The sequence below is a fragment of the Myotis nattereri genome (genome assembly GCF_964212035.1).
Source record: "Myotis nattereri genome assembly, chromosome: 1".
Lineage (NCBI taxonomy): Eukaryota > Metazoa > Chordata > Mammalia > Chiroptera > Vespertilionidae > Myotis > Myotis nattereri.
Genome location: NC_138075.1, coordinates 5,472,846 through 5,498,603, shown reverse-complemented (window position 1 = coordinate 5,498,603; position 25,758 = coordinate 5,472,846).

Here is a 25,758-nt window from a genome sequence, read left to right as displayed (position 1 = left end):
GTCTCTTTCATTTATTTATTTTTTTATTTTTCAGTGAATATTCTCTCTAATTCCTATTTTAGGGCCTTTGGACTAGCTATTTTCTCAGCCTGGAATGCTCTCCCAACAAGTTATATGTAGTCACCCTTTCGCCACAATGAGTTAGCTCAAATGTCTCTTCTCCAGAGAGCTTTTTCATAAACAGCTAACCTAAAGTCCTCCCTCCCTGTCACATCCGCTATTATCATTATTTGGCTAATGATCAGCACAAATTTGTTTTACTTTAATAGTTAGGTTTAGTGCCTTCTTTTCTCATTACATTTTGAGAGCAGGCATGTTTTCTGTTCTGCTCCCGACTTTATCCTTATAGTTTTAGAAGAATGCCCATCACACAGAGCCCAATCAATAAATATTTGTTGAAATAATGGAAATGTTGTTTTTAATATACTATAAAATCAGAAACGCATTGACATTGTATTTTAATCCTGTGTACTGAAAAATTAAAATTTAACTCATTGTTTACATGAGGGAACCAAGATCCATCCGATATTGAGAATATCAAATTACTTAAAGGTGCTTTACATATAATGTTGGGTCAGTCAGTTCACTCTAAGGGACTCCGTTTCTTTATCAACAAAAACTAGAAAATAGGGACACCTTCCCTTTGCCTCGGCCTCTAGTACACATGTGTAATTTTCTTTTTAAGAAATTCTTTGGGGTGGGGGGACATGGATATGTGGTGCCCCAGTGGATCTTTTACAGCAGTGGTTCTCGACCTTGGCTGCACATTAGAATCACCTGGGAATCTTTTTAAAATCCTGATTTCTGGGCCTCATCCTCCAGAAATTCTATTTCTTTGTTATGGGGTGGGGCCACAACATTAGTAACAAAGAAATAGAATTTCCGGAGGATGAGGCCCAGAAATCAGGATTTTAAAAAGATTCCCAGGTGATTCTAATGTGCAGCCAAGGTTGAGAACCACTGTTTTACAGTGATAAGCAGAAGCAGATTCCTAATCTCACGACGAACACTTGCAAAGGCTGCACAAGCTATAAGACATGATTTTATTGAAAGGGTTTAGTATCTCCTCCTATAAGCTAGGGAAGGGATATTTTAGGTTATGCCCCAACAAGAATCAGATAATCTATAGGTCACTGTTGTGGAGTGGAAATCCTATTTTCAAGGTGAACTTGATATGGAGACTGCCCACTTCCTGCTAAACCTCAAGTGGAATGTGAAATGGCTTCCATCGCCACATTGAACTTGGGTTACATCAGAGCAGGCAGAGAACAGAAAGGCAGGGATGACTGCGATGAGCTGCTCACAGAATGCTTTGAAACATAAGCAGTCTCAACTGTTACATGACATGTCACAGCTTCACTTGTCTCTATAGACACTCACTAAAAAAATTCCCTGCAAACACACCTTAAAAATCACAATTCATAGAGACAGCTCTGCTCCTGCACAGGAAATCAGAATATATCCAGAACACAAGAAGGACCCACTAAATGTTTGATGATTAAATGAAGGAGAAAAAAATGAATGAATGAATTGCAGTAAAACAGGGTCTGAACTGGCCCAAGATATAGACTGTTCTTTTGATGACCTTTTGTATAGGTACAGGGCCTTTTAAGGAGTGCCTGGATTTTTGTTATTTATATCCTTTTAAATTAAGTATATAGCAAAAAGGACATTGTTTTCATGATGAAGAATGTGTCCAGTCATTCAGAACAGATCGTTTTATGAAGGAATGGCTTAGCTATCATATAAATGTATACCTGGAAGAGCTGGATCCTGTTCTCCATGGTGTTGGGGTCAGAGTTCTAGAGACCTAAGCGAGTGGGTTACGAAATCCAACCAACCAATGAAACAAACAAAACAAATGTGTGGCCCTAGCCAGTTTAGCTCAGTGGATAGAGCGTCGGCCTGCAGACTGAAGGGTCCGGGGTTCGATTCTGGTCAAGGGCATATGCCCAGGTTGCAGGCTCTGTCCCCAGTAGGGGATGTGCAGGAGGCAGCCGATCAATGATTCTCTCTCATTGATGTTTTTCTCTCTCTTTCCCTCTCCCTTCTTCTCTGAAATCAATAAAAAATATATTTTTTAAGAAACAAAAACAAAAAACAAATGTGTCCTGCAGCATAATTAACAGGTTGTCTTTTTTTTGGGGGGGGGGGGAGGGGAGGGACTCCTACAGGCTTGTTGCCCTTGATTCAGGGTTGCTAAATGAATGAAACAGCTTGAAATGAAACTCAGAGTTTAAAAGGCATGGACCTTGGAGTTCCATGTCCACATACTGTGGTCCTGTTGGCCTCTGAGCACCCTGCCTGTCCTAGCACAAAGCATGCACCCACTGAAATGAACTGGATGCATCTCCTAAGCAGGGTGCTCTCAGCTCTTGTGGGAGGACATATGTAAGCTATTTAGTTTAGCAGGGCTTCCGAATCTGTGTACAAGGGAGAGTCCGCCCCAGGCTGCACGCCCCCTGAGGAGACCTCCCTTTGCAAACTCCCCCAGCTTTTGTATTTCGACCTCCTGTCATCTGGCTCAGACCTAACCAGACAAATGATGTCTCATTCTACAAATGCTCGCCTGTACCCCAACATGCAGCCTCACAGGTGGCCCTGGCCAGGCCTGTGGTCTGCAGAGCTCCCCAAACAGATGGAGGGACCAGCCAAATGTCTGGGTGGCTCCCCTGCCCTGCCAGAGCCTGTGTCTGGAGCGGGGATCACAGATGTCCCTCCCAGACAACAGTCACAGCCTCTCCTGGGGAGGCAGTGTCTGAGAAGTGACCGGACCTGCACACCATGCTCCACACACCAGAGTATAAGCACAGTTGTGCTCCAAGGAGGGTTATTGGGAGCACGGCTACACCCTCCACCATCTCCATCACCCAGGCCTGCTTGGCCCATCTTGCCTCCCGACCTCACCTGATTCCACTGCAAAGATCAGCCCTGTTCTTTTCCCTGTCTTCCCTCTGCCTCCCTGCTTGGGTCAAGTCAAGGGCAGGGCACCAAGTCACATCCCTCTGGTTGGCTCCGACCAGACCAGGTGGCCCTGGGGACCAGACCCAGCTCCCTGGATGGTGTGTGAGCTCCTGGAGAGCCCTGAGGCTGCTTGTCTCTGTATGTCACGCATGATCATCTGACCAGATGCAGAGCTCATTGGGATTGTCTAGGGCCCATGCCTTGTGGGGACATGTCACCCAGACAGTGTTGCATGGGCCACCAGAGGTGCCAACAGATATCATCTGGCTTCACCTGGGAGAAATTCAAGGCCCAACTGGATCCAACTTAGGAAGGGTGGCCGGCTCTCCACCCCCCTGAACCTGTTCCCCAAACCCAGAGCTGAAGCGAGGCCAATGAGGCACCTAACGAGCCACATTTAAGGAGGAACTTATTCTCGAGGTCATGCACATGTGAGGTGAACACCTGACAGTGAATGCCACCTTAAATTTTACATGGAGAATCTTCACTTTCCCTACCCTTGTCTCTACCCTGTGATTCCCATGAAGTGGACACAGTATCATTTTTTCAGGATTATTGTGAAAATGTAAAGAAGTCATGATTGTAAAATAATTAAGGACTCTTCCCTGACACCTGATTTTTGTCTCGTTAGTGAAATTTTATTAGGGGTCTTGATCTTAGGATTTACCATGAAAAGAGAAAGGCTTGGCTGAAAAAGCTAAATCCACGCAGTAGAACAAACCAGGTTAATTTGCAAAGGCGTTAACTTGGGCAGGTTATACAGCAAGCGGCAGGAAACAATGGCCCGATGCTGACCCAAATCTGCTCTCAGGCTGAAGAAATCTCTCCACTGTGTCCCAGGCACGGGCTTCTCTCATTGGTCTGATTCTTAGTCATCTTTCATCTTCTCCCACATCCCACCTTGGCCAAGAACTGGCACCCCTCTCCAATGGGGCTCCATAGGGTGACCAGCCCTCATAGCTAACACTTCAAACAGACTGCAGGCACCGCAATCTGGATTCTTCCTTCTAATCCTTCTGATGCGAAAGTCTTTGCCTAACGCTGGACTTAGAAACTTCACCTTTCCGGAAAGAATTCTGCAAAAGTCCCACCCATGCAGAGGTGTATCAGGAAGGTGAGACCTGGCATATAATTTTATAATCTTAAGGATGAAAAATAATAGATTCAGATGAAGTGCATTAGGAAAGCTACCTCTCCTGCAAAAAGTCACGACTCTGTCATAGACAGCGTGTCCCCGTGTCACAGTGGTTGCAAAATCCTGAAGTTTTGCTACTGAGCAGTTTTCTGCTCACCAGCTACAAGTTATAGGTGCGGGTGATTTATGTCCCGAGTTCTCGATAATTGTCAGTTACCAGGATATCTTTTCCACTTGTGTTTCTGCCTCTACAAATATAATGATGGCGGTACAAGGAAGTTAATGATCTTTCCAAAGGAGGTTGAGAACTGAAATTTAAACCCAAGTGTGCCTGACGTTCAAATCTGGCATCTGTCTTTCCCTGGGACTCAAAAGATATTCAGGCATTCATGCATGTCTTGCTTCAAGAGTTGTGCATTTGGGTCGCCCTAGTGGGGATGTTCCTCTTTGTCTCTGAAGCTCTCTCTATTTTATTTTTTAAAACATTTTTTTTTTATTGATTTCAGAGAGGAAGGGAGAGGGAGAGAGAAATAGAAACATTAGTGATGAGAGAGAATCATTGATTGGCTGCCTCCTGCACTCCTCACACTGGTGATCAAGCCCACAACCTGGGCATGTGCCCTGACCAGGAACCAAACTGTGACCTCCTGGTTCACAGGTTGGTGCTCAACCACTGAGCCACTCCTGCCGGGCTCCGAAGCGGTATTACCACTCCTCACCAAGATGTTGCCCCGAAGAGTGACAGCGCATCTGCGTGAACTGCTCCTTCTGCTCCAAGTCTTCTGAGGAGGCTGTGGCTGTTGGACTTCTTGCTTTATCCACATAATGAGAACCCCGTGCACAGATGTCAAAGGATGTGTGTCCAAAGCACACAGTTGTGGAAGGCATCGGAGCCAGAGAACATGAGGCCCGTTTTCAGATGTTTCGTGATTTATCTGTGTGGTTTGGAGGCCTCCTTTGCCTCAGAATAAAAACCCTGATGAAACCTCTCTCTGAAGTTTGAAAATGTGTTGGTTATTTAGGTTTACATTGGAGTAATTGCTGAGCTGCGTAGAGCTTCCAAAACGTATGTTAAAAGTTTGTATCCACTTGGGAAAGGCAAACTCCACCAGGCCAGTGTAAATGTTAGCACTTGGAATTTAATTTAGGCTTTCCAAAGGAAAATAAACCTGCAAACTGGAGTATTTTGCAGAATAATCTAATTGCATTGCATTCAGCACGCGCCGTGCCCCTGAACATGAGAGCCGACCTCTTGGTCTCCATGAAGCCACAGCCCCGAGAGTGGGATGGGAAGGGTCTGGGGAGGAGGGTGTTTCCTCAAGGTGACCAAGGGCTGAAGAGCTGGGGACAAATGCTTGTCCAGGCTCTGGGGCGAGGAGAGGCCACGTGTAAGAATGCAAACGCAGGGAGAATTGAGTGGCCCCGTGTGAGCAGGTCTGGAAGTGATTTGCAGATTAGAAAAGACATGGTTTCAGGATGAAGCTATGGAATCTTCCACAAAACAATGTTAATGGGAGTCAACACTTAAGAATGCAGAGGTGCCCTGGCCGGTGTGGCTCAGTTGGTTGAGCCTTGTCCTGTGCCCTGAGAGGTTGCAGGTTCAATTCCTGGTCTAGAAATATGCCCTGATGCTCAGGTTGCAGTAGGTGGCATGTAGGAGGCAGCCAATTAATGTGTGTCTCTCTCTCCCTCTCCTTCTCCCTTCTTCTCTCTCTGAAATCAATAAAAAACATATTTTAAATAAAAAAAGAATGCAGAGGTGGTATGATAATGTAAAGGGCCTATTATGGGCTGTATTGTGTCCTGCCCCAAATTCATATGTTGAAGCCCTGACCTCAGAATGTGACTGTACTTAGAGACAGGCTCTTTCAAGACATCAGTTGAAATGAGGGCACCAGTGTGGGCCCTTATCCAAGAGGACTGATGCCCGCACAGAAGAGACTAGGGCATAGACACACACAGAGGGGAGATGATGTGAAGGTTGGGAGAAGGCAGCTGTCCACAAGCCCAGGAGAGAGACCTCAGAGGACACCAACCCTGCTGACCCCTTGATCTTGAACGTCCAGCCTCCAGAACTGTGAAAACACACATTTCTCTCAGTTCCACCCTCTCACTGGGTGGTATCCGTGGTCCTTAGCTACCACAGCGCCATCCAGCGCCCATGTCGGAAAGTGCTTCCCAGATCCATCTTTGCAGCAAACTCCGAATTCCGACCAGTTGATACAGGGAGTTCTATAGATTAGTCCTATGTTTAAATACCTGCTTGTCACATACCTGCTTTGTTCTGAATGCTGGCTTCTCCTTCAATATGATATGGAGGGTTTTGTCATTAGATTATATTGTCTTTGTCCTTATACTTTTATTCATTTTAAAATAAATAAATTCACAAATGAGAAAGAACAGATCTCTTCCTGGGTCAGGAATTCCCTTTGGGGGTTCTAAAAAAGTGTGTGTCAATCCATAATCAACTTCATAACGGATGGCGTTAGCAACCCGGAGACCACTGAATTCAAGCAAGGCCGGAGACAGCAATCACCTCATCAATTAGTAGAATGAACCAGGTCAACCCAAGTCAACAGCCCAGGAGGCTGGTGCTTTGGGTAGCAAGGGGATAGGTGCTTCGGCACTGAGTTTGGGAGGAAAAGTGTTCTTTCCAATGTGGCCAAAACACCTTGATGGAGTTGACTTACTCCAGGACATTTTTTGAGGAAGTCCTCTGACCTCTGGCCTCCAGGAACCTCAGAAATACTTGAGATGCTATTTGGGGTTGCTTCCCTCACCTCTTTTTCAAATTGAACGTGGTATCTTGCCAACAACTGCCACTGCTGGGACTATTGGAAAGAAACAATAGGACGACAGATTGCTTGTTCCTAATAATTGGATCGACAGTGCGGCAAGCGATGGGTGATGATAAAACTATTCCTGCAAGAGTGTCAAACTCCTGTCACGCACTGGACAGGGACACCACGCTGTGTCTTCTGGGAGACAGCCAACATGAAATTCCCCAGACTTTTCTCTCTGAAACATCTAAACACGGCAAGAATGAAACGCAGCCAGCGTGCAAGCACATGGTCTCAGCGGGTTCCTCTCACACGGGACATGCAGAGGTGGCTGGACAGGAGACCGAGCTGGAGCCGAGATGAATGGGTACCAGCTAGACACTCACAGGGATGAATGTGATTAACCACAGAGGTGGGGGGGATCGTGTCCGCACCACAGCTAAGGGGGGGCCTGGCTTAGAGTCTCCCAGGGCCCATCCTAAAGACTCACAGCCTGTACCTGGGGTCTTGGCCGCATCTAGGGTCAGGTAGTGATGGGGGGAATGGCCTCAGGTCCTGTGAGCTGAGCCGGCTGTAAACCGAGCCTGTGTCGAAGGGCGGCTGCCAGCGCCAGTGGTGGCTGAGTCTCACCCCACAGAGCGTGACTAACCAGAGGCAGGACTCGGCCAATCCTCCCTTGATTCAGATGGAAGGGAATTTGAGACAATTACACCCCCCAAACGAGCCCAGTGCCCCTCTGATACTGGCAGGGGGTGAGCTTTAATGACCCACGAGGTCTTTTTCATGGCCAACGTCTGTGTTAAAAGGCATAGCTTTCAGATTGCTTTAAGCTGATGGTCTCTGAGGCTCTCACATGCAATGCTTAGTTGGGTTTATTTTTTTCAAGTGCATTTATTTTATTAATTTAAAATCAAAGCAATATCAGCAAATGAAGTCATGAATTTATTGTCTCTCTCATTACTTGGCTGTCTCCATCTCTCTTTGAAAAAAAATATATTTTTATTGATTTCTGAGAGTAAGGGAGAGAGAGAGAAAGAAACATCACTGATGAGAGAGAATCATTGATCAGCTGCCTCCTGCATGCCACCGACTGGGGACTGAGCCCACAATCCAGGCATGTGTCCTGACCAGGAATTGAACCATGACCTCTTGGTTCATAGGTTGACACTCAACCACTGAGCCATGCTGGCTAGGTGGCTGTCTCTATTCCTGAGGCATCGGAGAAGAGCTACAGCCCACAGACAGCCCACCAGGCCCACGTTAGTTTGGCAATGCCATGGCCACACATGGATGACAGAATGTTTGGGAAGCCTAGTGGCCCCAGATAGGCTTGGGGATTTTTGCAATTCTCAGAACATTCCAGAAAGAGAACAATAGGAGACAGAAGGTCTAGTGGATGTAGCTGCTTGCTACCAGAACACTAACACAAAAAGCCAACCGTGGTGGCGGTTTAATCGATGGTCTCCATCTGGAGGGCCAGAGGACAAGAGCCTTCGCCTTCTCTGCATGCTGTGTGGCTGTGCCTGTTGTCAGTTTCACACGGGTCTGGCTGACACAGAGGAGCCCAGTGGGACCGCAGCATGGGGAGGGACCCCAGGCAGAGAATCAGGGGAAGGCCCTCCCTCCACCCGGGGCGCCGTTAGGCTTCTTGGAAACAGCTAGCAGTTTAGTGCTGAAAGGCCACAGCTCATTCATTTCCCAAATGAGCCCCAAGCCTTCAGCACCAGATACCACCCCACCTCCCATCAACATGGTGTCGCCCTCGGTCCACCATGGGAGAGAGGGGTCTCAGCGGGGAGTCAGGTGAGGGGATCTCAGCTCTGCTGGGGACCAACATAAAAGGTGGTCTTCCACAGCCCACACCCTCGGTCTCAGAGCGGTCCCATCAGGGGCAGACCGGCCTTGACCCTGGGCTCCTGTCATTCAACTAGGACACCCTGTGTTGCTGGGAGGCACAGGAGATGCCAGGCAAGATGGTAGCACTGAGTTATTGGGGATGGAGTCCCCTGGACAGGATTGTGGGCTTTACCAGGGAGAGGATGGGGAGCACCAGGTAAACTTTCCACATGAAGAAGTTACTCCACCAAGTCCTCCCAAATTAACACCGTGATGAATTAATAGAAGACCAGGATTGGATCCTATGATGGTGGACTCTGCATTTGCCAAATTCACAGGTGTTTGCCTGCTTCTCCCCAGGCATTTGAAATTTAACCACTCGATCTTTGTGGACACATCTAACAAAGTCATAGAAGTGTCAGAAGCATGTACACTCTCCTGTGAACCTGTTGATATCTGCAAGGGTCTGGTGCAGCGGGCGGGCCCGAAATAGCTAACACTTCATTCCTCTCTCTGCTTTTCTGTGTTTTTCTTTCAGTTTCATATGCAATCTACTGCTTCCATTGTTATGCCATGTTGGCCATCAGCTACCAGGGAAGTGGGTTCCTGAGAACCCAAATCCTCTGGAGCAAAGAGGGAAAAGCTGGGGCAGGGACATCTCCCATTAGTGAGTCCTTAGTTCTGGGCAGCAGGTTCTTCCCTAAGTCTCACCTTCCTCGAAGGTCATTTTTTGTCTAGAGAGACCAGAAAGATACTTCATTTTTAAAATTAATTATAGTTTGAAAGAATTTCTTTAAACTTATTGTTGGGAACATCATGTGGATTTTTAAGGTGTGTCCACACATGAACACCACTGTCAAAGTTCATATAAGGATATGTTTTCCATCTGCAGCCCTACTATGGGCTTTTGCCCTACAAACCAGTTTAGATGTAAAAAGTGTTCTGTGTATACTTGACTGTGCCGTGTGATCCAGTACATTCCTGACAGGATAGGACCTCCATTCCACCAGGCCCTACTGAGAACCCAGTGCTCTCGGACAATATAGCTTCTGTCTCTGCACATGTGTAAGCCTCTTTCTCCTCTATTCATGTGCCGTGAGGCCTGGCACAGAGGCCACATTCATCCCCAACAGCACACCTTACTGTCCCGATGCAGGTGAGTTAGCACCACAGACAGCGGGCATGTTTCCAGAGCAGGACCATCCCACACATCAGGAAAGGCAGAAGAATTTTGCTAACTTTGGAAGTGATTATGAGCATACAGACCCAAACTAAGTGTATCCTCAACTCAGCTTCCCCTTCTCTGGGTCCCCCAAACACCTTGGTTACACCAAGATCATGGGACTGGGCCAATGGGGAGGGGAGAAGTCAGGGCGAACAGAGCCCGCTGTCTTAACCGACACGCATGAAGTATCTTACGAGGGCAGATGTTCCAAAGACACATGACCACATGCACACATTCCTAAGGTTCCTCCCAGGCCCTGAGAGGGGCCCCTGCAAGGGAAGAGATAAATCTTAAGCTTCGTTAGCTTCAGGCTAAATAAGACTTTGCCACGGACCTCAGCTCCGTGTGGATTGGCTGGGAAGATGAGCTGAGTCAAGCAGATCTCTTGCCAAGGGCTATGGGAGAGGAATTCTGAGCCTGTTGCCAAAAGCTGCAGGGATCTGAGCTGAAAGTCATGGATACCCACTGATGGGAGAAAGCTCTGGGCATGTGTTTGAGGTAAAAGAGAGAAAGGAGCTGATCAAGAACGAGAGGGGAATGAGCAGAACATAGGTGTCCTGCCCAAGAAGGCTACCGGAGCCCGGGGTGCGGGGGAACAGGAGATGGGTGGCCCGGACTGATTCATTACAGCCTTTCTGTGGATTATTTGGGGGCTTTTTAAAAAGTTAATATTTTAATTGGCTTTTAGACAGAGAGGAAGGGAGAGGGAGAGAGAAACATCGATGTAAGAGCAGAACATGGATCGGCTGCTTCCTGCAGGCCCCTTACTGGGGATGGAGCTCGAAACCTGGACTGTGCCCTATATTTAATTACTGCAAAATATCTCTGGAGTGTACACAGAAAGCCTGACCAAAGAACCAGAGCAGAGACCCCGTCTCTGGGGGGTGGGGAGTGGGGGTGGTCCTCAGGGTCTGACTGAGCCCAGCAGACTCACAAGGACCACCACTTGTCTTTATTAGAAAACACAGTAGACCCGATGGTGGATCATGGTTGAATGCTATTCCGACTCCAGTTCCTCCTCTCTGCTGGAGGAAAACGGGGCCCCTGATTTGGGCACAAATAGATCCCACAAAGCTGGGCGTTCCATAGACCATGACTGCCAAACGCTTGGAGAATCCTTACACACCATCTCTATGGCCGCTGCTCTTGTCTTCCTTCAATGTGCATGTCCTTTTAAGCACATTGTGCTTCTGACCATGCACCCTGGGTAAGCTTCCTTGCTGAAGAAGGAGGTGTGAATCTTTAGAAACAATTATCATTATGACCTTGATGATTAAGTAGGATAATTAAACGGCATAGTGACTAATATGTTTTATATCATAAACATTTCTTTCTGATCTACTTACTGGAGGGAAATGCCACATTTGAAAAAGAAATGAGTAGTTTTTAACATGATTAGCAAGCCATCTGTTGACATTTCGGTGTAATCTCTCATGAAAGTCCCTATCTTACAGCTTCAGCTTTATCATAGCTAGAACCCAAAATAGTACTGCCTTTTGCAGTTCCATCAAAATAAGGTGATTTGGAAAGGGCGCTCTTTAGAAAAGATGCATGCATCTCAGGCTTACCTGGGCTGTCTCTCTGGAGACCCCGGGACGCTCCGATTGGATGATAGATAAATTAAGGAGGAGTCATTTCTTCCCTGTCGGCTTTCCTCCTTTCTTCCTTCTCCTGGAGCAGAAAGAACATGGACACGCTTTGGATTTAGATGGGCCTGTGTCCGATCCAACGCTCGCCCGGATTCTCATGGTTCAAGGTGATAGAGACACGAGCTAAAACCGAGGAGGACAGTTGTTAGCTATGAGTCAAACCACGAAAGTGCCCGGGTGGAGCTGGCCGGGAATAAATGGATGCGGGATCTGGAGACCGCCCTTCTTGCTGTGTCCTGTCCCCGCTGTGTGTGTTACCTTCATATTCCCAGATCAGGCCCGCTGGGTGGCCCAGACGTGGCCCTGGACAACGGCTCTCCGTCTACCTGATTTATACAAAAACTCTGTGCACAAATATGCTTTAGCAGACGTATGCATAATAGTAAACATATACAATTAGAAAAAAAAATGATTCAACAAGAGAGTCTCGGTTAGTTAAACCATGATCCATCAATTTGAAAAAAAAAAAAAATGTTAGACAATGACTGGAAAGAATAGATGTTTATTTTGGCCCTCTTAGGCCAAAATAGGGGAAAAAAAAAAAAAGTAAAGAAGAAGAAACCAGGTTACAAAGTCAGGGACACAAGATGTGAGCCATGTTACACAAACAACCGTGCTGGGAAGAGAGGGGAGAGATAGAAAGGAATGGTTATATGATGATCTTTCAGTGTTGGAGTGAAAGGCCATACTTTCTCCTTTTTCTTTTTCTTTTTTTTTTTTCAGTCTCTTATCCTTCCTACAATGACATACTGAAGTGTTTTATTGTTTTTTAATTGGAGAAAAGTATTATAGTTTTATTGATAAGAAGCTTACAAAAATTTTATCTGTACCTCAAATAGTTTACACCCCACCCCTCCCCAAAAAAACCTTCCAGTGTGTCTCTTCCCACCCCTCTCCCTTCCCGTCCCTCAACCTGGAGGCCTTTCTCCCTCACGTGCTTAGAAAAAGGCAGGATCCCTAACTCCTATGGAGTGACTTCATTCTCCTTCGTTTTATGCCTTTTTATTTCTGTGTCTGAAACCCTCCCAACTCCCATGTTAATAGGATCAGACAATTGTTGTCTTGTTAGTAAAAAACCATCTCAGCTAATTCTATCTGAAGTGCCCTTGCTCACTTGTGTCATCAATGAGCCTGGAGGAAATGGCATCTGGACAGAGCACCCCTCAAGGGTGGACAGGTTCCAGGGCCAACCAGGGGTGTCACTCCGACCTCGCTGACCCTTCTGATCTTGCCCCTGATAAGTCAGGCGGCTCATCCAAAGGATGCCCTGCAGACTGCAAAGCCCCACAAAAGATGTTGGTAAAGATTTCTGAGTGACTCTCCGGAGCCTTTGATCCCCGCGTGCATTGAGAGTGTCCCAGAGGAAGACACGGTGTGAGACATCTCCTGAATGGGGAAGAGCGGCGTTTTTGTTTGTTTGTTTGTTTGTTTGTTTTATATATTTTTATTGGTTTCAGAGAGGAAGGGAGAGAGAGAAGGATAGAAACATCAATGATGAGAGAGAATCATTGATCGGCTGCCTCCTGCACGCCCCACACTGGGGATCGAGCCCATAATCCAGACCTGTGCCCTGACTGGGAATCGAACCTGGGACCCTCCAGTCCGCAGGCCGACGCCCTATCCACTGAGCCAAACCAGCCAGGGCCAGAACCATGTTTTTAAAGGAGAAGCATCCCCTGGCCAGTGGTCCACTGACCACGGGTTGGGACCAGAGAACTCACAGAAGCAGTGCCTGAAAAAAATAGTGATGTCGCTTGCTCAGAGGCAACCTCGGGGTTTCCTTAGCTCATCATGGGCTCTGAGAAACTGCATTCCATCTCCCCAAGCCAAGCTGACCTCCCATTTTCCAAAGAACTAGGCACATAATCTCCCCCACACAAGGAATCCAGCCCTTAGTGTGTCCCTCGTGTCCTCAGCTATCTGGGGCCCAGAGGACTCAAAGTGAAGCTTTTCAGTTCCTGTTCATGTGGGCTTTCGAGTGAGGTCGCAAGCAATGCTTTCTGTCTACAAACTCCCCTGAATGCTTTCCACGGTCACTGTGGGGAGCAGTTTCCTGATGAAAAAGCCCCGGAGGCCGAGAGGGCACTGGTGTGGCTGGGTTTGAAGGCGCTTCCATTAGATTTCCGTAGCATCCGCACAAGAAAGCGCTGAACCCCTGCTATCACGCCTTCTCTTGATCGTCATGGGGACATAGCCTTTGCTGTAGCTGCCCCAGAGGAAACTTAATTATATTTCATTTCTAGGCCCCCGTACGTCATCGTGTCACTGCATGAGCTGTTTGCAGGGGGTTTGGGAGTCAGTTTGCAAGCAAATGGGAATCCTAAGTTCATGGGGAATCAAGTAACTGGGTGCTGCCCAGTGGCGGGAGGGTTTAGGGGCGTCTCCATCACACTCTTCCCACGACGCATCATTCAGGCCTCACTCGGTTCAGCTCAGGGGTGTCCGGGAGGTGCAGGTGAGACCCAGAGGGAGGCCGAAGGCAGCGGCCGTGCAGAGAGGAACGGCCAGAGAGCAGCGTGTCGGTGGCCGAGCCTCGTATGTCGTCTGAGTATTGATGCCGATTGCGTTACTCCGGCTCCCATGCTTGCTGCCGCCGCCGGAGTTGTGATGGTTGTTCATTGCTGCCAGTTCTGTCTTAACTTTCCGGCTATAAAATTCTGCCTACGTTGATCAGCACGGACTCCCTCTTTTCCTTCCCTCTTGTTCCTGTCCCATCCCGCATGTGCTGAGCCAGCCTGGCAGACAGATAATTTAGGGTGACGCACTCCAGGCTTTGCCCCATAGGTGGTCTGACAAACCAGGCCCCGGCTCTCCTGCCGTGTCCCCGGTCGGTCAGACACCTCTCTGGTTCGCTCCCGCTCATCATGACTGAGTGTTTGGTTCTTCAGATGGGCACGTGCTCTCCCTCATCCTCTGCCTGGGCCGTGCAACCCCACCTCCCTGTCCCTCTTCTGCCCCATCTTATGTCCACACTGTCCTTGTCTTGGACACCTGAACTCTCCTCCACCCAGCCAGGAAGCTGCCTCTGCGGGGCCAGCCTCCAGGGACCTGGTTCCATCTGGGGGAGGACAGCTGGGTCCTTGGGCACCTCCACAATGTGCCTGTTTTGGAGTGAACAGTCAACCCTACATTTTCCTGCAGACACGCCAAGTGAAACTGCTCTGAAAAGCCATTGAAGGGACAGGGAAGTCCTGGTGGTGTTTGTGGAGAAAGGTCGTAGTGGTTCAACGATCGTGCTGTGCAGGCTCAGAACGAGCTCCCGAAGTCCCCCCCCCCCCCCCGCAACCCACCCCCCGCAGTGTAGACATCTGTGCCTGATCTTGGGTGACACCACAGGTGAGCCCCGTTGGGCGTGCCTGCAGTGGACACCCTAAACTAGTCACTCCAAATCCCAAGCGAAACGGTGTATTTGCAGGGGACCTGAGCAGTTAGAGCTGCCAGCACTGACTTTCAATTTAACAGCATAAAGAATGTCACGTCCCAGTGACAGCCATCATGCCTTCATTGTAATGCAAGTCTGCGGCCGAGATGGCATCTTCGGCATGCGAGTTTCCATGCAAATAATGTCATTTGAATTCTTTCAACAGAAGATAATGACACAAGAACTCCAGGAGCCAAGGGAACAGTCTTGTAATGAGGACTTTCAAGTGACAAAAAGCGCGTTGCTCTTTTTTTATTTTTCTGGTTATGAGATGGCACCTCGGAAATGAGCCAGTTCGAGGATCAGGGCGATGGGAGCCCTGGGTCCTTCCCCAGGCAGCCCCGTGCCGGCGCAGGACCTCGGGACAGAGCACCAGGAGCTGCTTCTGTCCCTTTGACCTTGGCCCTGAGCTGTGAGACAGATAGGAACTTTGTCCCTCCTAAATTTTAGTCCCAGACAATGAAGCAGTGACCCAGTGACAAGGGTGACAAGGAGGATGCGGGTCAGTGTCCGTGTGCTCTGGCCATTGGCCAGGCCCTGTTCTCATGTGTTAATTCATTCATTTCCCACGGAGACTGATGGCCGTAGATTTCCTTATTGCCTGTGGAGGCAGAGAGGGCCGACTGGTCCAGGGCTCCCAGCTCTGAAGTGGAGATCCAGGGGAGTGGGGGACTTCCTCGCCCACCCCACGCTTCGCAGCCATCTCCTTGTGAGAAAGCATTTCCTCTGGAGTCAGACACATGCCTCTGAGTTCGGATCAATCAGCATTTGGCTGAGATCATTGGAATAGGGCATCTGAGTCCCAGGGAGGGAGGGGCTAAGAGCTGAGGCTCTGCCCTGGTCTCCATCCCCTGCGGACGTCAGTGAGGGGAACACTGTCCAGTTGTCTGCATATTCTCACTCCAGAGCCCGCACTTCTGGCCACGGCCACAGGGCGAAGTGCAGGGAAAAAATAACAGAAACGACTTGGCGTTGGGGGTGCGCGTGCTGTGCTGGGCGCCAGAGTTCCATCTTGCAGGCTGCAGAGAACCCTTCTGAATAGCAGCCCCTTTGTGTCTGGCTCCCTGCACACAGGCATCCCCGGGCAGCCCGCCCCCCCCCCTCCTCTCGCTCAGGGATCGCAGGGCACATGTGGCCTTGACCTCAGCTGTCTGGCAGTCATCTCAGAGGAAAGACAGAGGCAGATGGAGCCTCCTGATCCTTAATGAGGGCCCGACATTCCCCGCAGCAGGCCTAAAAGTGGGACGAGGGCCCCCGGGGTGAGGGATTCTTAAAACCAAGCCCGAGCCGGTTCCGGTTCCGGCACTGGAGACAAGATAATCCAGGGCATGGAATCAGGGGTCCATGTTCCCCAAGAAGATCTATCCCCCAGTGCCTTTGAGTTGCTCTTAGATAAGGTAGCTGAGGCCCAGAAGAAGGAGTGACCACATGTGGTTCAGGGCAGGGAGGCTCATGCCCGGGCTTTAACCCGGATCTTATCACCAGTTCTCTCTCTATGGGCTACCTCCCTTCAGGACGGCAAAATGTTAACCTTCAAAAACTCCGACAAAAATAAGAAATGCAAAGCACAGGCAGCCCTCAGTGGGAAATAAGACTGCCTCTTCCACTGCTGGTCAGGAGCCACGCAGGCGGGAGGCTGCAGGGGGACACGCAGGAGGCGGCCTGGGGAGCCCCTGGCTCAGCATCCTCCCAGCAGCAGTTTCTTCCTGTCCAAACCCGAATCCCAACCTGCATCTTCAGCTTTGGCGTGAGAGGGATACATGTATGTCAGGGTCTAATAGAGAGTGGAAACTCAGCAGTGGGAGCCCACGTGTGTGAGCACTGGTCTGGTCACACCTGCCCCCCACCAGGGAAGGCCATCGGCAGCCATAGGCTGTATTTCACATGACATGGTCCCCGATGCATTGATGAGCATGTCTCACAATGCTGGTTCCCAGGAGGAGAAAAGTGATATTTTTGTTAAGATTCAAATCTTCCTCAGAGAGAGCTCTCGGCCAAAACGCCCATGATTAGGGCATCTCTTCTTCCCTGTGCTCACTAGTCCCGAAAACCAGGCTCTAAAACAGAGCAGCTTGAAAAATTTCAAAGATTACATCACTTATCTTGCAGAACTGGAACCAGGAAGTACCTTTTGAGACAGAAAAAGCACATGACTTGGGGGTCTTTGCTCTTGGGGTGACCTTGTGGTCTGGCCCTTGGGATGTCACTTCACCTGGGCTTGAATCCAGGTCTACTGGTGGGGCAGCTGAGGCCACACTGACTGCACTTGGTTCTCTCCCATGTCTATAAGGTGGAAAGAGTTGTGTGCAATGCTATTTGAAAAGTCTGACCCAGCACTGAGCTCTGTATCCCTTTTGACTGTCACCTGCCCTTTCTCTCTCTTCCCCAAGTCTCCCCATCCTCCCCGGCCCAGCTCAGCCTTAGCAGCCTCTCTCCCAGAAGCCCAGCCTCCCAGCCACATCCTCAGCTCATCCATCCCATGTTCCTCCTCATTCCCTCACCGTGTCCTGGGCAGGCAGCATGCTGTCTACCCTGCCTGGCGCTCAGTGACTGACCGATGCCCAAGTGCTGGACTCCTGGGCCCCCCACTGTGGCCACTGCCAGCTGCTCAGCCCCCCCCCTGCTGAGGAAGGAGGGTCTCCTGACCTCGATGGGTGGCGATCTTCCTCCGCCCCCATCCATCTCAGGAGGCTGTGACAGGGGTCAAAGGAGAGGTGGCACCTGACACATTGGAACACGTTGTTCTTGGTCTCAGGACTTTGCTAACTAAAAAACCTGTGGCCCCTCAGACCTGCAAGTGTATCCATTTATGTGAGAAGCTGGACAGGCCAGACTGACAAGCCAGACCCCGGGTTTGCTTGGCTGGCACTGGCGAGTCGTGAAAACTATGTCCTGCTGCTTAGAAGCTCAGTTAATTGTTATGTATGTTTTTATTAACTCCCCCAAATTGAGAAATATGTTTATTCATTTTAGTAAGCAAAGCTTATATCTATGCATTGAAAACCTGCCTTGGCCCAGCTGGCATGGCTCAGTGGTTGATCATCACATGGTGAACCAAGAGCTCGTGGTTCGATTCCCAGTCAGGGCACAGGCCAGCGTTGCGGGCTCCATCCCCAATGTGGGGTGTGTAGGAGGCAGCTGATCGATGATTCTCTCTCATTGTTGATGTTTCTATCTCTCTCTCCTCCTCTCCTCCCTCTCAAATCAATAAAAATATATTTAACAAAAAAGAAACCCTGCCACGGGAAATCATGAAACCGGGGTATTATTTTTACTTCCTGTAAACACAGCCTTCTATTAGGACACGCAGTTTAAATAAAAATCCCTTATCTCTGCTCCCAGTGCCTGTTTTCTTATAACCCGAGTCTGTGTTGGAAATGCATTTATTGGATGTGGAAAATCCAGTCTCTCAAGACTTTCGGGGCAGAAGCCAGCTTGCCAACTGAAATGCCCTCAGCACCTCTTTTTCTCTTGTAAATGATCCGCCTCCAAATTCAAAACTTAGTTGCAGCCTCAGAGTATCTGGCGGGGCCGGGGCCCTAAATCAGGGCCATGCCTGTCATCCGATGCCTCCTCCTCCTGTCCCTTGGAGATCCCAGGCCTGCTTCTTCCTCTAACCTGGGATCAAACACCCCCTCCCCCGTCCCCCCGACTCCCCCCGCCAGGCTGATGAAACACGCCCGCCCTCGCGGCTACCCATATGGCCACGACATGCGGGCTGCTTGTCTGGCTTTTCCAGACTCAGAGGTCAGACAGCACCCAGACACGCAAATAATAGTCAAATTATACAGGAAGTTGTCAAAGGAGCCCCAACACAGACGGAGGCGACCCCTGACCCCAGGACAGGTCAGAAGTCTGGTTCAAGTTTCCCCTTCTTAATCTGTCACCAGGCAGCCCCAAACACGGCCCTTTGAATGAGACCATTTATAGAGTCCCCTTTCCCCCCATGTGGAAAGTTTTTGTTTTTTTTTTTTTGTTTTTTTTTTTTGTGTGTGTGTGTGTGTGTGTGTTTTACTGCAACTTGAATCTTACTTCTTTTAAATGACACTAACAATTTTCAATTGAGAAGACATATTTAGAATTATATTAAAAGACTAGATTGTTTTCCTCTCTCCAAAAAGAGCCCAACTTAGAATATCTCTTCTCACTAAATTTAGATGTAGATTTTTTTATATATATATAGAAAAGTCACCAATAAAGACGTCTGTCTTCTTAACACACAAACTTTGAACACCTCCCAGTGAGCCTAAAAATATTTGAAGATCCACAGCAGGCTGTGGGAAAAAAGAAGAAAAAAATATACAGTGGGATGTGGAGACATTGTCACTCAAGAAAGGCAGAGAAGGCAAGAAGTAGAAAGTTTCCCAAAGTATTTTTTAGAGAGGAAGGGGCAGGGATAGAGAAATAGAAACATCAATGATGAGAGAGAATCCTTGATCGGCTGCTTCCTGCACGCCCCGCACTGGGGATTGAGTCCACAACCCGGGCGTGTACCCTTACTGGGAGTTGAACCGTGACCTCCTGGTTCACAGATAGATGCTCAATCATTGAGCCACGGCAGCCGGGCTCCTGAAGTCTTTTCTAAAGACCAGAAGAGTCTATCGGAATGTGAAACCGTGGAGATGGGCCTCATGCTCTCTAAGCTTCTCTCCACAGCAACAGCCAATGGCCTTGCTTGGCCCAGAAGCAGAAGGGGACAGAGAAGGTGAACCTAGTCCAGTGACCCCCATTTTCTCTGTGTCCAGGCTGACGTCACCATGGCCTCCTCAGTGGCTGAAAAGACAAAGCCCCATGCATTTCATCCTTGTCTGAATTTTAAATTGCAATTGTCTGCGACGGGGTGGTGTTCCCTGGTATGGCTCTGTTGGAGAAAAGCGATGGAGTTCTTGGTGAGAAGGAAAAATCGAAAGGGCTCTGCATAGCTCGGTTTTCCTCCGACAACATTTGAAGGAGATGCTCACCTGACAGACACGCTCCTTGAGGGACCGAGGGAACACCTGGAGGGGGAGAGGCAGGTGTACCCTTTGCCCACAGGGTCAGGGATCCTGGTGAGTCCCATGGACTGATATACCCCAGGCACTTAGAACAGTCACTGGCACATAGGAGGCACTCTATAAACATGTATTGAATGAATAAGTCAGTGACGTCATTGCCATCAAAACCATTTGAAAAAGTGCCAAGTGTTAGTAAGAGACTAAGGGGAGGTTCAGATCTCTCTGGTATATACTTAAAGGAGACAGTCACCTAAATTCCACCGGATCAGAAAGGAAGTCCCGGGGTCACAAATTGCTGGGAATCAAACGATTGATTCATTAAACAATTAGGAAGCTGTTCTTTCCGAATTTCAAGTCTCAATGTCAGCAGCACGGGGCAGGGATGCAACTTAGCAATAGCGTTTGAAACTCGGGCCATGTGGGCCTCGCTGCTCTCCTGTCTCCAGCGTGTCCTGGCTGTTGCCCGGTTCTAAGATCACTCTCTTAGAACCAATTGTCCCACCTGCATTGGAGGAGGAGAGAAGGGGAGGTGACTGGGAGCAGCCACAGGGGTCCTTCTTATCAGACAATCAAACCTTTCTCAGAAGCCCCCCGGAGACTTCAGACTCTTGCATGGACCTGCATATCTGTGTGACTCTCTGCACCGGTTTTCATGGCTGCTGGAACCAAGTATCACGACCCGGGTGGCTTCAAACGACAGAAATGCATTGTCTTCGAGTTCCAGAGGCCAGAGGTCCAAGAGCAAAGCATGAGCAGGCTGCACGCCCTCAGGTCTCTGGGGAGGACGCTTTCTGGCCTCCTCCAGCCTCTGGTAGCCCTTGAGGTGTGACAGCGTCACTCCAACCTTGCTGGCATCGTCATGTGTCCATCTTCCCTCTGTGTGTCCACTGTCCTGTCTGCCCATCCGTGTGCCCACACTTCTCTCTTCCGATAAGGACATGGGTCCTACTGGGTTAGGGCCCAACCTAGTCCAGTAGAACATCATGGTAACCTAACTAATGACACTTTTAACAATTCTATTTCTAAATAAGGTCATATCCCTAAATACAGGGTGGAAGGGACTTCAACATTTCTGTGGGGAGGGGGACATACAATTCAATTCATAGCACCATCCTTAGCTTCAAGGGAAACGATAAAACTGAAATCCTACCTTTGTAAACCTTTATAGTGAATATGCTAAGGGGAGGGTGTTGGGGAAGATTTGGGGTCAGCCAGTGAGCAGTGTCCGCCCTCCTGGCCCTGGTCCACGGAGTCAGTACGGTGATGATGGGGTGAGAGATGACGTTCCATGAGCTCAAAGCAAACGTTCATTTCCAGTATCCATGCTGCGACTATTGTGGCGTTAGACCACTCCCACCCTGTCCCTGGCATCTCCTTAGACCACGGACGGGACTGCGAGCTACTCTGAGCAATGGGTCAGGCTCCTGAGTATCCAGCCTCTCTGTCCCTCCCTGGAAAGGGCTTTCCATCTTTGAAGAACAAAAGTGAAATGAAAAGTGGCATCTGAAAAATACAGGGTCGATTCAAAGTACATGTGTGTGCTGGGGGTGGGTGGCCCACCGTCACTGACGCAGAAACGCCAGGAGGAAAGAGTGAATTTGTTGAAATGGATGTTCAATCTGAGAACAATCTGAGATATTAGGGATTTTAATCCCCCCACCCCCAGCAATTATTCCACTAAATTTCCTCTCTAGGAGAACATTTATCATTAACAATCTACTTCTGGAAACCAACAAGCAGATTCTTCTAAAATGAAAATAGTCTCAGAAGGTTGCTCACATTAAATTAACAGGAATACGTTTTATCTTTTGTAAACTGTTCTGATTTATCTTTGTATCAGCGAGCTAATGCCACAAAAATAGTGTGCAATGAACAACCACAAGCATTTACTTAACTCATGAGCCTGTCCACCAGCCGGGGGTGGGCTGACCTAGCCTGGGCCTGGCTGGTCTGGACAGGGCATAGTCACGGGTCTGTGGGGGCATGGAGGTCACCTGCTCTGGGCTAAGCTCAGCGTGTGGTGACTTGGCTCCGGGGGAATCTTGTCCTCCTGGAACCAGAAAACAAGCCCGGCCATGCCATCTCCAGACGGTGGCAGACAGGCAAGAACGCCAGAACTCCTTCTCTGCTTCTCTCACAAAGCTGCTAACATCCCTCTGGACAAAATAAAGTCCCATGACCAAACCCAGCATCAAGGGCGGGGAAGACTCCCACCAACAGCAGCAGGCCCTGCCATGCCACCTGGTGTCTGGTGTTGGGCTCAGAGAGAGGTGACTAAGTCAGACCATGGCTTTCACTCCCACCGTCCTGGGAAATTCCTCACGCACAGCAAGAGAACAGTGACTGTGAATTAAAAACCAATTACTAAGTTGTGTCCGTGAAGACATGAGTCCAGTTCAGGTGACTGATAGGTACTATGTCATCGAGGAAAGAAGTGTATTCCTTAGGGAGAGAGTTTGTTCTCCGCTACTTCCTCTTCCTTACCCAGCTGGTCAGATAGGTCATCTTTTACATTGAAAGTTGATTAAAACTGATTGTAAAACTTCTGTAGGAAGCCGTTCAGATAGTGCTTGTTGAGATAAATAGATTTTCTTTTCAAAACCACAAAGCCAGGCTTGTAAATACAGGGGTGGACAGGAATAGGTCTACAGTCGTGCGTAGGTGAAACACAGAGTTTGTTCTTGCATTATAATGTATTGATCACTGTCTTATTTCAAACCTACTTTTGCCCACCCCTGTGTCACTTTAATAATTACCATTGACCACCCAGCCCCAGATGGACCTCTTTCATTGGGTAAGAAATGCCCAAGTGAATAAAGTGAGGCCTCAAAGGCACATGGATTTGCCTGTTGCATCATGCCTTTAGGGCACTGGAGAGGGAAGAGCTATGCGCTCATGTCTACAGAGTTGGTGACACCAACAACCCATTCTCCAATTCTCTCGATGCCACCTGGATGTCTCACTATTCACTTGGTTCTGCCACCAACTACCCGGAGTTAGCATTGTCCCCTCAGGCTTAAAGGCTCAGTTCTTCCAGACCACCCCACCCCCTTCGGACACCAACCACACACCCAGGGCACCCGACTTCTGAATGACTGACCCTGAATGAGGTTCCCACACCCCCCTCCTCAGGTTGGAATATGTGCTCGAATTCACAGAACTCAGGGAGTTGCTGGACTTACACTTACTGGTTTATTATAAAGACTAATACTCAGGAACAGCCAGACAGAAGTGATGCATTGAGCGAAGGACGGGGGTCAGAGGGGGGTACCGGAAGTGCCACTCCTTGTCCACATGCTGCACCTCCCTGCACTGCAATGTGCCAACCTGGGAGCTCTCTTCCCTTCCCTGTTCCAGGGTTCATAGAGCTCCATCTCCAGCTCTCTGCCCTCCATTCCCAGAGGTCAGAGGTCAGTGAGGCTGAAAGCTAAAGTCTTCTAATCACTTGCCTTTTCTGGTGACCAGTCCTAGCCTGAAGCTGGCCATGGCCCCACTCTTAAGTCCCTCATGAGCATAAACTCAGGTCTGATCTCAGGGGCCTCCTTATCAATAACTAAAGGCACTCCTATCACTCAGGACACTCTAAAGGTTTAGCAGCTCTGTGCCAGGAACTGAGGACGGAGACCAAACATATATATTGTTTTTTTTACACATGAGCATGTTAGCAGGGGGCTGAGTGGCAGGCAGGTGGCTACAGTATACAGAGAACAGACACCAAGGCCCACTCTGCATGTGGGACTGTGGTGGCCTCAGTGTCTGGGATGGGACCTGGGTGGTGAACCTTAGAGTTCAGATTGCTAAGGCCACCAGCCAGGCCCTCTGTAGACTTAGATCCATGCCATCTGGGGCCCCCACTGGACTGCAATCATGTGCCTTGCTCATAATATAGAGGCCAAACCCTTTAGCATGAACTATAGGAATTTTTTGGTTGAATCCAGTCCATTCACGGGACTCTGACATGGGTCCTGCCATCCTCCTGGACTCCTCTCTCGGCACTTGGCACCCACTTCAGTCCCTGGACTCTGCCTGCAACACTCGTCCTGACTTCTCAGCGAGTCCTCAAAATGTTGGCTCCTATGCCCTTCCCTTAGGCAGCCTCCTGGTGCCCCAGATGGGTAGGGACAGGTGCCAGCAGCACTGCCATGCTCTCCTGACAGGCATCTTTCTGATCAGTTTCACCAGCAGACTGTTCCTCTGTGTCCCCCAGAGCCCATGCAGTGTCCCTGCTGAGGGCTCTCAGGGTGCAGTCCTATGTAAACTAGACAATACTTATGTCACCGTGAAATTCAAGTTCCAGTGGAAAAGAAACAAATGAATAAATATGTCAATTATATCACATATTTATAAATTATACCACATATTTGATAGCAGCAAGTACTAAGAGGGTAAAAATAAAGTAGAGAGGGGGAAAGGAACGTTGAGTGGGAGGAGGTAGACACTCACTTTCAGTGAAAATACCAGGAAAAGCCTTATGTACAACACCATGCTGAACCCATCCATACATCCGTCCCTCCGTCCATCCATCTGCCCATCCATCCACTCACCTACTCATGCATACATTCTTTCACCCTTCATTCTTTCATTCTGCTAACCAACCAGCCATTCTTCCCGTTCCCCATCCGACTAACAGAAATATAGGCATACGATATTTTAGTCACCCGTCTGCTAAAATAACCACCCATCCATCCACTTTCCAGAAGTTAGTTGGTTCATTTACTCACTCACTCATTTATTCATTAATTTACAAATTCATCCGTCCACTCTTTATTTCCTCATGTGTCTGTTCAAATATTTATTCACATGACAGGTGTTCATGAAACACCTTGCTTGTCCTTCAGCACCATGAGCAGCAAGTGGGGGCGGGGGGGGGGGGGCGGGGTGAGCGAGGCCAGCAGAGGGGACAGGCCCCAGGCTGTCCCTGATCGTGAATTTTCCCATGTGTTTTGTTTAATTACTCATGTCCCTGCTGGAGCCTCTGCCTGGACTTTGGGGGCTTGTGTTGAGCTCTGGGGACATCAGATAGCAGGGCGGCAGTGTCAGGGGCCTTATCACAGCCTCATAGACTAAAAGGCTGCTATCAGGCTACACCCTGTCACCTTGGACCAGAAATAAATAATGCACGCCTTTCACAGTGAATACTCCTCCAGGCTGTCTCCATAAATCATTTACCAAAAGGGGCAGCTTCCCTCCGGTCCCAGAGCTTGGGTGCAGCTGTGGGAAGGGCATGGCTGCTTCCAGGAACAATGGGAAGGTGACTTGACACTTGGAAGGTGAGTGTGCCCATCGAACCTCAAAGCACACAACAGGATAAAAAAATAAATTAAAAAAAGAGGCGGGAAGTCATGGCAGTCATTGAAAGCAAGGCAAACATCCTCATAGAACAGGCACCCAGTCCATAAGTGCCACTTACGCCACAGGCGGCCAGGGCTCACTTCTGGAAGCCAGCAGCAGCAGCTAGGGCTGCTGGCCCTAGCCAACAGGTGGGGAACCTTTTTTCTGCCAACAGCCATTTGGATATCTACAACATCATTTGCGGGCCATACACAATTATCAACTGAGAAATGAGCCCGTTATGTGTGGTCAAACATTTACTAGTAGTTAACTCACCTCTAATGACCTGGCAGGGCCAGACCAAATGATTTCATGGCCCTTATATGGCCCACGGGCCGGATGTTCCCCACCCCTGCCCTAAAGGATAGCGTCTATCTTCAACTTGATATATTTCCAGGAGTATATCTTCAACATGTAATCAAT